Consider the following 16,158-nt stretch of genomic DNA (forward strand, 5'->3'; position numbering starts at 1 on the left):
GACTTTGTCAAAATGTCACCAAGATACTCTCAATCTTACATGGAAAATACCCATGTATATATATTCTCTGAGAGGGATGAAACGCATGAGGAGACATCTAGAGCACCACTGGCGGAAGGCGGGATGAAATCAATCGAACACGCTGCTACTAAGGCCTACTTTGTGGCAATTTGTGAGTCAAAGTATAAATACTTTTTCACACTAATTGCATCTGCAGATAATCATCCAGCAATCTTCTTTAAGTGAGCCGTCTCCTCTTAGGGAAGGAGGAGATTGAGGTCCACCTAAAGGGGCGCGCTGAGGAATTTACGGATTTTCTGGAAGACAAAATAGCTCAACTTCATTCCCAGTTAGATCCTGGCGTGGTTGCTGAACCAGTGGAAGCTCCTGAGGCAGGTTCTTGCCCTGTTATCTGGGAATGGTTTGACCCTGTTGCTCCTGAGGAAGCGGACAGGATCCAAGGGAATATGTGTGCGAGCACTTGTATTTTAGACCCATGTCCCTCCTGGCTTGTGAAAGCTTCCCAGGAGGTGACTCTTGCAGTGATTAATGCTTCTCTACAGGAGAAGATGGTGCCCCAGCTCTTTAAGGAGTCTGTGGTCTGCTCTTTTCTTAAGAAGCCATCACTGGACTCCACTCGGTTGGATAATTTCTGACCTGTCTCCAATCTTCCCTTTTTGGGGAAGGTTGTTGAGAAGGTGGTCATGCAGCAGCTCCAGAGGTTTCTGGATGAAATGGATTATCTCGACCCTACCAGTCAAGATTCAGGCCTGAATTTGGGACAGAAACAGCATTGGTTGCACTTTTGGATGATCTCTGGTGGGAGCAGGATGGGGATAGTGGATCCATCCTTGCTCCACTTGACCTCTCAGCGGCTTTTGATACCATTGACCATGGGATTCTCCTGGGATGGCTTCAGGGGATGGAGTGGGAGACCTTGTGCTGTCTTGGTTCATTTCCTCCTCTGCGGCTGCTCTCAATCAGTGTTGATAGGAGGGGAGAGATCCAACCCTCACTCACTGCTTTACAGGGTTCCGCAAGGCTCGGTACTCTCTCTGCTCCTGTTCAACATTTAAATGAAACTGCTGGGTGAGATCATCCATTACCATGGACTGAGGTATCACCAATATGCTGATGATACTCAGTTGTATGTCTCGGCCTGTGGTGAGTTAAGTGTTGCTGTGTCCTCCCTCTTGCAATGCCTGGAGGCTGTTAGGGGCTGGATGGGGAGCAACAGGTTGAAACTAAACCCATGCAAGACCAAGTGGCTCTGGGTCTGGGGTTCATTGGTTCAGGGAGAATTATCACCTTTGGTCTTGGATGGGGTGGCACTACCCCAAACAGACCCTGTGCATAATCTGAGGTTTCTCCTAGATTCACAACTCCTGCTCGAAGAGCAGGTGGCAGTCGTGGCCAGGAGGGCCTTTGCACAACTGTGGGTTGTGCACCAGTTACGCCGTTTCCTGGATCAGCGGTCCACTCATGCGCTCATGTCCACTCATACAGTCACTCATGCGCTGGTCACTTCCCATCTTGATTAATGCAATCAATAATCAAGACAGGATGCCCTTGAAGAGCATCCAGAAGTTCCAGTTGGTGCAAAATGCAGACCATGGTGTGCACATGTATCACCTCTCCTGCAGGAGCTGCATTAGCTGGCCAATTTGCTTCCAGGTGCAATTCAAGTGCTAGTTGTCACCTTTAAAGCCCTTCATAGCTTGGGTTCAGGTTATCTGAGGAAACTTCTCTTGCCAGTGACATCTAGTGGACCCATTAGCGTGAGGAGGCAGGGAATGCTGCGGGTCCCACCCCTGAGGGAGATATACCTGGTAGGGCCTAGAAGAAGGGCCTTCTCTGTGGTGGCTCCATCTCTCTGGAACATCATTCCCCCAGAGATTAGAATGGCCCCCTCATGAATACTATTCTGAAAGGCACTGAAGACCTGGTTTTGCCAGTGGGCCTGGGGAACCCAGAGAGGGCTGGAACCCATTAAATGGCTAGTGGGACCCGCTGTCGTCAGGGTGGGAGGATGAAAGTTGGTTTTTGTTTTTGTTTTGTTTTCCCAAATTTTGTTCTATAGTACTTTACTAATTTATTTGATTCTTTTTGTTAATTCTTATTGTTTTTATTTTTATTTTTTGTTTTAAATATGATATTACATTAAGTAAGCCGCCTTGAGTCACCATGGGTGAATAGGCAGCAATATAAATCATATATTCAACCCGGGACCATGCTATTTTCAAAAAAGATGTTTTACTTGTATTTTGTATGTGTGAAAACCCAAATAAAACTTTATTTTTTTAAAAAAAGAATATTGCTCAGGTGTTCTATGAGAAACTATATAATGAAAATGATGGGCACATAGAAGATAACATATTGGCATGTTTAAAGAAAGCGGGCCTACCAAAAATCATGGAGGAGACAAAAATTCTGTTGAATGATGAAATCAGAATGTCAGAAGTTATGAAGGCAATTAATAAACAAAAAACCAGCAAGGCGCCTGGCCCAGACAGCCTACCAATAGAGTTGTAGAAAGACCAACAAAACATTCTGGGTCAATCATTATTGGAAGTTTACAGTGCAGTTCTAGAAGAGGCAAAAAACCTATGATCATGGGAAGCTAATATCATAATGATACATAAGTGATAGTGATACATAAAGAAAATTCAGACCAGAGACTGATTAAAAATTATTGACTGATACCTCTCTTGAATGCAGACTATAAAATCTTTGCAATGACAATAGCTGAGAGATTAAAAAGATTTTAAAATGAATTCATTCATAGAGATCAAAACGGCTTCTTGCCTAAAAGACAAATAAAACATAATATAAGAACAATTTTGGATATCCTAGAATTTTATGAAGTATGCAATGGACAACAAGTAGCATTACTCTTTTTAGATGCCTAAAAAGCTTTTGATAATGTTAAAGGGTTGTTTCTACTACAGCAACTTAGATACATGGACACTGGTGAATTTTTTTAAAACATAATCATGGCGATATATTCTAAACAAGAAGCCAAAATAATAATATACAGAGAAGCATTGCAAATTTTTAATGTACAGAAAAGAACAAGACAAGGATGTCCACTATCACCGTTGCTATTTATATTCACATTGAAAGTATTAACAAGGATAATTTGGCAAGAACCACAGATAAAAGGCCTAGAAGTTAAAAAACAAACCTTCAAATTACAAGCATTTGCTGATGACCTGGTGTTCATTATGGAAGACCCAGAACAAATGGGGCCGACACGTTTAGAGATACTTGAGGATTATGGCGATGCTGCTGGATTAAAAATCAATAAAGATAAAACTAAAATGATAGTCAAGAATATGACTAATAAATAGAAAGAAACTTTGGCTAAAAAGATGGACATCCAGATAGTTAAAAAAATAAAATACCTCCGAATCAACATCTTGGCACGATGCACTACCATTTAAAGAAGATAATTATGATAAACTGCTGAAACAAATAAAAGAAGATCTGGAAAGATTTGAGACTCTCTTTATTAGGAAGAGTATCAGCAGTTAGGATGACCATTCTACCCAAACTGCTCTTCTTGTTCCAAAACATATCCACAAAGTAGACAAAAATTTCTTCAGAGATTTGAATAAATTGATGATAAAATTTGTATGGCAAGGGAAGAGGTCCAGGATCAAACTAAAGTTATTACAAGATGCAACAGAAAGAGGAGAATTTGGACTTCCAGAATGGGAACTATACTACCAGTGTATAGTATATATCCAGTCACTTGGATTAAGTACTGTATAAACTTAAAAGACAGAAAACTACTGCACTTAGAAGGCCATGTCCTACAGCAAGGCTGGCACACGTTTCTGTGTTATGGTAGATATACCACTCACCAATACTTCCTAAGGCATAAATTAGACAACCCTTATTTTTGATATGGAACAAAATCAAGCTTCAAAATTTTATGGAAACGCCAGCCTGGATATCTACACTAGAAGCAATAGTCTACCCAAATTTGTATAACCAGGCAAAAACTATTACAAAGATATAATAAATGATGAGGGGCAACTGAAGTCCAGACAGGATCTAAAACAACAAGGGGTAGTTCTGGAATGGTGGGTTTATCTCCAAATTCAGTCAAGGTATGAAAAAGTTAAAAAAGATTTAGGAATCAAGATGCACAATTCGGTATTAAATAAAATCCTATTAGGACCAGAAGATATTTACTGGACTATAAAATCATGAAAAACAGGTTAAAAAAACAATGGTGACTTTGGACACAACATAAACTTGGACCAATGGCAGTCAATTTGGGAGGTGAATAAAAAAATAATACTAGCCACATCATACAAGGAAAACTTGTATAAGATGTTCTACCGGTGGCATCTCCCACCAGCAAGATTGGCCAAAATGTACAAAAACCAGTCACCTAATTGTTAGAAATGTTTACAAGAATGGGGAACATATTACCATGCCTTGTGGTCCTGCAAAAATGCTCAGGAGTTCTGGTATAAGTTTTGGATGTGGCTAGAGAAAATGCGGGGTTTAAAAATAAATTATAAACCAGATACCTTTTTATTGGGAATCAAGTCAGAAAAGTACAGTAATAATCAATGTTATTATGGTGGCAAGAATGGCACTTGCCCAGAAATGGAAGGCTACAGAAATCCCTAGTGAGGACGAGGTGATAGATAATATCTTGACATGCGCTGAAATGGATAGGCTGACTTTGGAACTGAAAGATAAGGATGAGTCAGAATACTATATAATATGGAATAAATTCTATTATTGGAAGGAACTGAAAGGGAGATCACAAAATGAAAAAGGAATGAAGAATCTGTAAGAAGGATAAGAGACACTAATGTAACTGAAAGGAATTAAAATGTATAAAGACCTAACGTGTATAAATGTATATAAGATATAGAGCATACAATATAAGATGTAATGACAAAAATTTATGTCAAAGAAGTTCACCATGTTCAATGTTTTTAAATAACACATTTAATAAAACCTTGGGGAAAAATATATCATCAGTTTCAAATATCTTAATGTCCACAAGAGATCAAAGTCCAGCCCATGTTGAATTCTTTTGACTCTTATTTACCAGCAATTTGCTTTCATCGTTAATAGTTCAGATTCTTAAGCTTGCAATAAACCTTTGCATTCATTTGAACTGACTGGATTTCCTGATTCCTCGAGTGCCATTAATCTAAAGTAATCTTCACCAAAATTTTCACAAACTGATGCCATGACTTTAGATCTCAGAACTGCAACAGCAGATGAGCTAGATGTACTCTCTAGCAGCAGACAGCATAGAAGACTAATGAGGAGGAATTTTTCAGCAGGTCTTCAACAACTAATATAGTAAGTACAGATCCTGACTCAATGAAGAGTTGTACCATCACTGCAACCACCTGTTCCACCTGCCCAATCACAACTTCTCATCCTCAACACTCCCAGCTGCATTCTGCAGAGATTCATCAGTGAGTCAGATAAGATGAGAACATTCCTAGTCCAGTGTGAAGTTTTTATTTTACTCAATCAAGGGAGCTTCTGACAGACACATCTAGAGTCTCCTTCACCCTCAGACTTTTAATCAATTCCACTGTCAGGTGAGTGCTTCCATTCATTGAAAGCATGATCCTTTCTTGGATAATTTCCCAAACTTCCTTACCAGATTCAGAGAGCATTTTGAAAACCCTGTTCAGATGGAAACTGATGAACAACACATCTGCTAGCTGTGCCAGAGCAACAATTCTGTGTGAAGATATATTGAAGACTTCAAGGTCCTTGCAGCAGATCTCAATTGGAATGAGCCAGCCTTGAGAATACAATTTAAGAGTGAGCTCAATAAGACTATAATTACACAATTGATACAGCAAGCTGCTATTACAGCTGAGTCTTGACTTGCAGAACTTAAAGCACTTTGCAGCAGCAGCAGCCAACTACTTCCAAAGCTGCCTCATTCCATCATTATTCCAAACTCTTCTGCCACTTTGGACACTGAAAAACTGATGTAAATTGGAGTGGCCAGGCAGATTCTGGTAGTAGAAGAATGGCAATGGTGCAAAGAACTCGCCCTTTGTTTCTATTGCAAAGAACATGGGCACATGGTCAAGAATTGCCCTACTAAACTTTCCAAAAGAGGCAACTGACAGCCCACTAAATTTTCCATTACTCACTGCCTGGACTACAAGCCCCAAGGTCATGGAAATGAGAAATGCTCTGCAAGAGTTCGCGGAAGGGGGCATCCAAGCACTGAACGGGTCTCAAATACTTTCATGTTCAAGTACATTAATAAAATTTTATTTTATACTGATACTTTCCAGTAGTCAGGAAGCTATTATTCCTGTTTTGATAGACTCTGGAGCAACTGACAATTTCATAAGCCTAGCCACAATCCAGAAACTCACGATCCCTACTGTTTCTCTGATGTCTCCATTGCCAGTGATAACTATTGATGGTTGAATTTTAAAACCAGGCGCTATCACTCATGCCATAGTGCCCTTGCAGTTGATAATAAATTAACATCCTGAAACATAATCCTTTATGTGGCTGACCATATCAATATTCCACTGGTCCTGTGAACACCATGCTTCCACCATTAAGTTGAAGAATAAGTCTTTTGTCTTTCTCACTCTGATTGCCCCCCCCAAATCCCCCCAGCCCCCCCCAAAGCTAACAGAAAGATTCACAATCTGCCAAATAAATAGACTTTGCTGATGTTTTTGGAGAAGAAGCCTCAGTCCTCTCCCACCGCACAGAGACTGCAATTGTGTCATAAATCTGGTCCTTGGGGGCAAGATTCCCATCAAGAGACAGTACAAACTGTCTATTGAAGAATTAGAGACTCTGAAACAATATTTGGAGTTTAATTTGCAAAAGGGATTTATATGACCCTCCTAGTCTCCTGCCTTGGCTCCTAACTTCTTTATACCCAAGAAGCAAGACCCTAGTGGTCTAATAATAGTAGGTAGTCTCACACTAAAAATGTTCCATAATTACAAAGCTTTGAACTCCATTACAATAGGAACCCGTTATCCACCACTGTTAACACCAGTCCTCTTAGATAGATTGCAAAAAGCACACATTTCTTTGAAATGCTTACAACCTCATTAGGATCAAGGAAGGCCATGAAAACGTAGCAGACTTTGACACCAGATATGGCAAATTTGAATACACAATGACCTGCTACAGACTAGTTAACTCTGGGGCTGCGTTTTCCAAATGTATGAATCAAGTATTCTCAGACCTCATAGATAAAATTGTGGTACTCTTGTCTAGACCACATTTTGGTTATTCTAAGAATGATGCTCAATACAGAGACCATACTTACATAGTTCTCCATAGACTAAGAGATAACTATCACTTTGCCAAGTCAGGTAATGATCTCTTTGCACCTTTGACTGCAGCAACTAGATGTGGAGTTACTGTACTTCCACAAAAGGCATCCAGATGGACCCCAAAAGGTCCAAGCTGTCCTAGGCTTTCAAGCCTAGTATTCCAGAGTCCTTGAAAATTTTGATGAAAAGGAGTAGCTCAGATTAATGTTAAGCACCAGGAATAGTTGGGTTATAACAGAAGCAGCAGGGAAAAGTAGCATCAGATGGCTCCACAGAATCTGTAATGCTGCATGGACACAGCTAGCAGAACCCACTAATTTGCAACATGCAATAATAATTCCACTGTGGAAAAACAAAGGGAGTAAATGAGATTGCATACAATATTGAGACATCTCACTCTTGGGCCATATACAGAAAATATATGCCAAGATAATATAAATGAGATTAAGACCAGTTATAGAACTATAACTAGCAAAAGAATAGATGGGTTTTAAAGAAATAGAAGCTGTACAGATGCATTTTTACATTTAAACAACTAATGGAAAAGAATGAGTACAGTGAGAATCTTGCAGTTTTTTTTGATCAAGAGAAAACATTTGACAGAGTAGACAATAAAATGCTATGGCAAACAATGGCCCAATATGGTGTAAATACACATCTTATTGGACTGTGTAAAAACTTATACAATGATTGCAGAAGTTAGAAGGAACATTGGAACCCTTTGCAATAACATCTGGAGTAAAACAGGGATGTGTATTATCACAACTATTATTTTTATCTACATTGACATTATAAACAAAGTAGGTAAGTCCAGGAATGGAACTAATTGAACTACTCTTTGGAGACAATCAGGCAATGATAGCATGTACAATTAAGGAATCTTCTGTCCATGAATTAAGAATGCAAGATAAATAATATAAGCATCAACAAACAGAAAACAGAAGTAATGGCAATCAATAAGAAAAAATATGCCTTAAGTATAATAATAGAGGGGACAATCATAAAAATGTATCAAGAGTTCAACATTCAATAAAGATGGTAAAATGGACAAAAAGATTAACATCCAATGCACTAAGGCAAACCAAGTACTGGGACATCTAGCGCGCCACTTAGTACACAACCAGTACTAAATTACCCATTTCCATGTGCAGTTGATTTTTTTTGCCATGGTTTTTTTATTAGACTTTCCCCATCTATGTTACTGAAATTTCCTTATAACTTTTCTCATTAAATATCTTCAACAGTTTTCACATAGTAGTAGGAGAAATGTGGGTTTTATCTCTCCATCCATCATGTTTTCATCAATTAATTTCAGGTGGTTTAGATATTTGGTTGGTTAGATATTTGGAGAAACTTTATGATAATTTTTCACAATTGTTGACTTTATGAAAACTTAAAAACACTACGATTAGCATTACTTTAAAAACCTTGAATTAATTACAATTCTTTACATATATTCCAAATTGTGTTTTAATTTGTTTTTAAATTGTAATAATAAAATTTGATTTAGTCTTAGCCTTTTCCAGAATACTCAATGCCTTTGGAGTAAGGCCCAACTAATGTATATTACATGTGACTTAACAATATTGCCTTTCTAGATAAATTGTATTCTTAAAAAATTTCAAAGATTTTAAAAATGCCACTACTTCCATTAAAGCTGACTTTTTAAAACACTACCAGCCCTTTAAAAATGAGAATTATTATAAAAGGTCAATTTCTCATGAGAAGGAGGTTTAAATGTTCTGCCCAGCTAGAACCAGATATATCTAACTACCTTGGGAAAGTGTCCAAATTCCTACAATAATTAGACTAAAGAATTAGCTTAGATTGCAAAGGTAATTAATATCTGTCAAACTGAGCTCACAGTGCTAACTAGTAAATATAGTTCCAATAAATGGTCATGATAACAAATGAGTCCAATGATTTGCTTTAAAATCAGGAAATTAAAACCCCTTTCAATATAAGAAAGAGGTGTTTTTTTCAAAAAGATAAAAACAACACTAATTTATAAATATTTTTAAAATATTAAGAGGGATCATTATAGGCATTTTTCTCAAAACATATATCAGTCTTGCTGTAAAATTTATTTTCACAATGCTAATTTTTCCTACACAAATTTATTTTCTTAATTAACCTCTTAATATTTTATATCAATTAATAACTTCTTAAAATATTCTGAACAACAAAACTGAATATTTGGGGAGGAGTAGGCGTCCCCAGATATTTATAGCTTCTGCATAATAACAAAATCTACAATCTTTTATCATCCTGAAATGAATATTTTATTTATTCTAGGTTATTGTACACCCAGACTATTTACCTTATAAAAACACAACTTCTATAAATTTTAATAAAGATTGTGAATAATACTTTAAAAAAATACATCAACATTTTATATTCAGATGCTAAATATTTTAATTAAAAGTTATATATGCAGCAGTAGGCAATTTTTACATTTTAATTCAAATAATCCCATAACTATTTACACATAGTCCTCATATAATAGCTCTATTTGGAATGGGCAGCTCTATCATCTCTAAGTGACTACCTGGCTTAGTCACATGACTACCTGGCTTAGCAACAGTGATTCTGTTAGAGATCATTCAGGGTCTTCTTTCATGAAAGAACAGTCTGGCTTATTTGCAAAGGAAGGCCTTGTCTGTATTAGTGGAAAGGACTCTAGGTGGTAGTGAAACACAGTGGGGCACATACTTGCCTACCCATACTTGCTAGCATCTACCCATGGCACTATGACCCTGCCCATAGCTCTCAGCTATTGGAAGCTCCATTTTGGCCTGCAATGTGCCAGGAGACGCCTGCAGTGGCTGAATGGAGCTTCTGAAGGGCACATGCAACTGAGAGACTGGAGAGGAGACTGTTTGCTAGATCTCACAAGGTGAGTGACCTGGAATGTTGGGTGGGGGGAAGAATTAGGGGGAACATAAGGTATTTCAGTGGGTGGGGAGGACTTGGGTGGTCTTAAGCAGATGGCCTATTCCATCACTAGACCCTCCTCATGGCCTCCCCCACCTTGAAATATGTTATGTGCACTTAACAAGCCTCACATTTGATTAGCAAATGTGTGGGTAAAAGGGGGTGATCCCGTTCAAGATACGAGATTCACTCCCACGAATTTTCGGGTTATGAATGGAATGGGCAGACTCCATTCCATTTGTAACTTGAGGACTAGCTGTATTCCATATGGACACTGAATGTGAATGGAAAACCTATAAAACAATTCTTGGCTCAGCAATTGTTCAGAATCATCAGTGATTTTTAAAAATACATGTTTTCATATTTTAAAATACTAAATAATATTCATATTTTATAAAAGCCTAACAAATCCAGAGAATAAATAGTTAAAAAGTCCTTCAATCATTTCCATCTTGCTCAGAGAGATTAATGTCAGGGTCCAAAAATATTGGTGCTGAATTATGGGAGATAATTGACAGCTTTAAACCAAGCCTCCCCCTCCCCATCTACATGGCCTGTTAATTATCCTTTTAAAACAATATGATGGAATAAAATTCCAGGTCCACATTACCTATTGATTTAAGAGTATGGTGAAGAGCATAGCTTCTTTCTTCACCTCTAATCAGAATAAATTGAATAAAGCATGATAACAGAATAACAGAGTTGAAAGTATCTTGGAGGTCTTCTAGTCCAGCTTCCTGCTTAAAGGAAACCCTATACCATTTTAGACAAATTATTGTCCAATTTCCTTAAAAATTCCAGTGTTAGAGCACCCATAATTTCTGAAGGCAAGTTGTTCTAATTTTCAGGACATTTCTTCTTTGTTCTAAGTTGGCTCTCTTCTTAATTAGTTTCCATCCATTGCTTCTTGTCCTGCCTTCATGTGCTTTGGATTTTTGGATTTATTTCAGTTCTTCTTGATCATTGCTAGCTTGGGCTGTATTTTATGTGATATTGCATGGGATTGTGGCTCAAGGTTGTACTGTAATCTTAATTACAATGAGTATTTTTAATTCTATGGGACAGTTCTGTGTCTATAAGAGTGTTTTAAGTTGTAAAAATAAATCTTGGGGTAAGGAATTTTTTATCAAAAAAGTAAATATGATCAGAACATTTGGATATTTTTTTGCCTCTGAAGATATTGTCTTTTCTTTAATTGTTAAGAAAATAATGTTAAAATATCAAAAATATTATTAGAAGAACATACCCTGGGAAATACAGCTTATCTTTTGTGAGTTGAAATGTTACAAATTACTGTTATGATGCTCCTTTGGAAGTTTTATATCTGTACCTCAATTAGGGAAATTTTCTATGTATATCTAGGAACTGTTCATCTGATAATCTCTGCCGTGTCCCTTAGGGCACATACATGTAATTGTTGGCTTCATGGTTTTACGTCTTTTTCTGTAAGCAGGTATAAGGTGAATCATGCAATGATTGGAATGTCCCACAAGTGCTCGTGGTAAAGACCAATAAGCATCTTTTAATGTTGTGTAGCAATGGTCTAAAGTATTCTTGCCTCTCGTGAGACAATTGACATGCTGAAAATATTTTGGTAGCTCTTTCTTTAAGTTAGCTTTGTTAAAATCTCCTAAAACAATGGGAAGTGAATCTGGGTATTTAACTTCAGCTCAAATAATCTGATCAGCTAGAGTTCATAATGCACTGTTTATACACGCTTGTGGAGAAACATACACAACAATTTGGAGGAAAGAGGAGAACTCTTGTGGAGAATAAAATGGTTTGCAATTGATAGTTAAGTCCACATCACGGAATTTGTTTAATATAATTATATTTCAGCACCAATGGCTATTAATGTTTAAAGATAGGCCTTGTCCCTTCTTTTTACCTGATGCTTCTGTAATTCTGTCTACTCTCTGTATCTGAAACCCTGGGATATGCAAGCTGCTATCATCAATTGACTCATTTAACCAGGTTTCAGTGAAGCAGAGAGCTGCTGAGTTGCACCTATTTAAAAGAAGTATTTCATCCATCTGATTAGCAAGTGAATGTAAATTAGTCAGAAAGAGTGATGGGACAGGGGTTTTTATCCCACTTTTCCTTAGTCTACTCAAACTTCCTGCTCACTTATCCTTTCTTCGCCTCCGGCATCTCCTCCATTTGTTTTTGTTTATTCATTGTTCAGAGGATGTTGCTTCTTCTGTGTTAGAATATCTTCTGCATTTGTAAAGACATGTAAAGATTTGTAAAGTGTGTGTGTGTTACAATAGTCTAATTTGGAGGGTACTATGAACAAGGCTTCTTCGTTCCGGTTTACTGTAAATCATGAGGACTTGGACTGAGGAGGCAAAGCTAAAGCTACAGGCTTGCCTTGACTGCACTGTTTCCAAAGACACCTCTGCAGACTTGGATGAACTCACAGATACTGATATTGTTTGTCAGTTTTTGTGAAGACCTATGCATGCTGACCACAAACCTATGAATATACAGTAACAATAAACCTTGGTTCACAGCTAAACTTAAGCAGCTACATTGTATCAAAGAGGAAGCCTACAGAAAAGGTGATAGAATGCTGTACAATCAGGCTAGAAATGTATTAACAAAGGAAATCAGAGTAGCAAAAAGAAGCTACTCTGAAAAGCTAAGGAATCAGTTCTCAACAAATGAACCAGCAAACATGTGGAAAACTCTTAAAAATATCACTAGTTATAGCAAATCTCCTTCCCAGGCAGAAGGAAATCAACAATTGGCAGATGACCTGAATGTGTTTTAGTGTATGTTTGAGAGAAAACTACTACCATCTATCTCCACAATCCCCATTTCAGACACTCCAACAACAGTCAAGCCTTCTACAACTGACCCCATTCCATTGGGCCTACCACCTCTGGTGATTACAGAAAATGAAGTGCAAGGTCTACAGACAAAAGCCAATAAAAGCACCAGGCCCAGACAAGATAACTCCTTCTTGCTTAAAAGCTTGCACTGATCAACTCCCATCTTCACCTGAATCTTTAATAAGATATGTGCTATGTTCCTTCTTGCTTCAAATGCCCTACTATCATCCCAGTGCCGAAGAAACCTTCCATCAATGAACTAAATGACTCAGATGGTTGCTCTAACATTGGTAGTTAGGAAAACCTTTGAAAGGCTAGTGCTGGTCCATCTGAAAACCATCATGGATTCACTGTTAGACCCCTTACAGTTTGCCTACCAAGCAAATAGATTGACAGATAATGCTATTAATTTGACTCTGTACTCCATCCTACAACATCTTGAATCTCCAAGACCTATGGAAGAGTCCTATTTGTAGACTTCGGCTCAACATTCTATACCAGCGGTTGCCAACTGGTGGGCTGTGAGAAAGTTTTGGTGGGCCACAGAGAAATCTCACCCCCAGAGCACCTCCCCCAAAGCAATTAATCCAGGCTGCGCAGAAACAGAAGGCTGCTCAGCCCTCCCGGCCCATGGGAACTCTCCCCACCCACTCACTCCTTACCCGGTAAACTTGTCTGCTAAGTTGCTATTTTTCCTTTTTCTGACCATCATCTGTTCTCCTGTGCCAGGAGATTTAGATTAGCTAGGAAGCAGGAAATGGTTGGATTTCTTGCTTTCTATCTAAGCACAGTTGAACCTCCCTTAGGACTGAAGATTTGCTTGGAAGCAAATTCAGTGCAGACTCACGGCAAGCAAATTTGAGAGACTGAGCTAGCTGATGGCAGATAGATAGATCACTGAATGATTCTGTGAGCAACTCAATCTGCCTGCTTTGCCTGATTTTGGATAAAAGTTGCTTTTTTAAAATTAAAAATTCAATATTTACATGCATGGTGTGTTGTGAGTTAATTTTATGAGTTTGCTTGCAAGCAAATTTTATGTGACAGACTGAGCTAGCCAATGGCAGATAGATAGATTTCTGAATGAATCTGTGATTCTGTGAGCAACTCAATCTGCCTGCCTGCCTTGTCTGATTTTGGGTAAAAGTTGCTCTTTTTTAATAAAAAAATTCAATATTTATATCAATATTTATAATATTTACCTACAAGCCATGTCCAGCGAGTCACATAACTACCAAGCCACACCCACAAATTAGGCCATGTCCACAGAACCAGTTAGTGGTCCCTGGGATCTAAAATTATGAGTTTGGTGGTCCCTGTGGTCCGAAAGGTTGGCGACCCCTGTTCTATTCCATCATTCCAGATATTCTTCTAACTAAACTAAATCAGCTAGCTGTACCTGACCACACTTTTAAATGGATCATAAGCTTCCTAACAGCAGGAAGCAGCAGGTGAAGCTACGCAAAATCATATCAGATACCTGTACAATTAGCACAGCGCCCCCCCCCCCCTTCTCCCAGGGCTATGTGCTCTGTCCACTTCTCTCTATATACCAATGATTGCATCTCAAAAGTTCCCTCTGTTAAAGTATTGAAGTTTGCAGATAATATAACAGTGATTGGTCTCATTTGAGACAACAACGAATCTACATACAGATGGGAAGTTGAACAACTAGCCTTGTGGTGCAACCAGAACAATCTTGAACTAAACAAACTCAAAACCATAGAAATAATGGTAGATTTTAGGAGAAACCGTACTATACTACTGCCGCTTACAATACTAAACAACACAGTATCAATAGTAGAGACCTTCAGGTTTCTAGGTCAGAGGTCTCCAAACTTGGCAACTTTAAGAATTCTGGGAGTTGAAGTCCACAAGTCTTAAAGTTGTTTGGGGACCCCTGTTCTAGGGACCCCTGTTCTAGGTTCTATCATACCTGAAGACTTAAAATGGACACTTAATATCAAATAGATCATTAAGAAAACAATAAAGAATGCTCTTCTTGCACCAACTCAGAAAGCTCAGGCTGCTCAAGGAGCTGCTGATACAGTTCTACAGAGGAATTACTGAGTCTGTCATCTGCACCTCTGTAACTGTCTGGTTTGGTTCTGCAACCAAATAAGACAGACACAAACTTCTGATAATTAGAACTGCAGAAAAAAATAATTGCTACCACTCTGCCTTCCAATGAGTACCTGTATACTGTACGAGTCAAAAAGAGGGCTGTGAAAATATCTACAGGCCCCTCACATCCTGAATGGAAATTGATTCAACTTCTACCATGAAAACAATGCTATAGGGCAGCAGTCGCAAACCGTGAGCCGTGAGAAAATTTTGATGGGTTGCAGCATGCTGAGGCAGAGAGGCGGGGCAATCCTGCTGTCGCCCGTGTCATGGCTGCTGCCTCCTGCCTCAGCACATCAAGGAGGCCAAGCAGCAGTGGGAAGAGCGCGGACCTCCTGAGCCGTAGGAAGCAGCTGCCCTCAAGATGTTGCGAGGGGGAGGCTTGATCCCCTTTTCTTCCTTGTCAGAAGTGCTCACACGCTCAGCGGGAAGGAGGTACTTGTCGAGGGCCAGAGGGGCAGTGAGCACTTTTCGTGTGAGTGCTTCTGGTGAGGAGGAAGAGAAGTTCCTGGGGTGGGGGCACAGGAGATCGCGTCCTCCCCTCGCAGGCCAGGAAACACCAGGGAAGAGCTCCAATGCCACAATCTCCATGCCCCTGCCCTCAGGAGCTTCTCTTCCTCCTCTCTTCCTCCTTGCTCACACGCTCAGCGGGAAGGAGGCAGCTTGTTGGGGGCCATAGGGGTGGTGAGCACTTTGTGCATGAGTGCTTCTGTTGAGGAAGAAAAGAAACTTCTGGGGGGGATTGAGCCTCCCCCTTGCAACATCTTCCCTTGAGGGCATCGCTGGCAGCCGCTCAACCTCCTCGATGTGCAGAGGCAAGAGGCAGGAGGTGACACCAATTCAGAGGATCCTTTCCCCTTGCCCCCACCCCCTCACTAATGCCGTGCAAATGCGAGTAGCATTTGTTCTCTAATCTCCAAGTTAGAGGAGTGATATTCAAACATGGCTGG

This window comes from Pseudonaja textilis, chromosome Z (assembly GCF_049901715.1).
Source record: "Pseudonaja textilis isolate UNSWEBS1 chromosome Z, rPseTex1.2, whole genome shotgun sequence".
Lineage (NCBI taxonomy): Eukaryota > Metazoa > Chordata > Lepidosauria > Squamata > Elapidae > Pseudonaja > Pseudonaja textilis.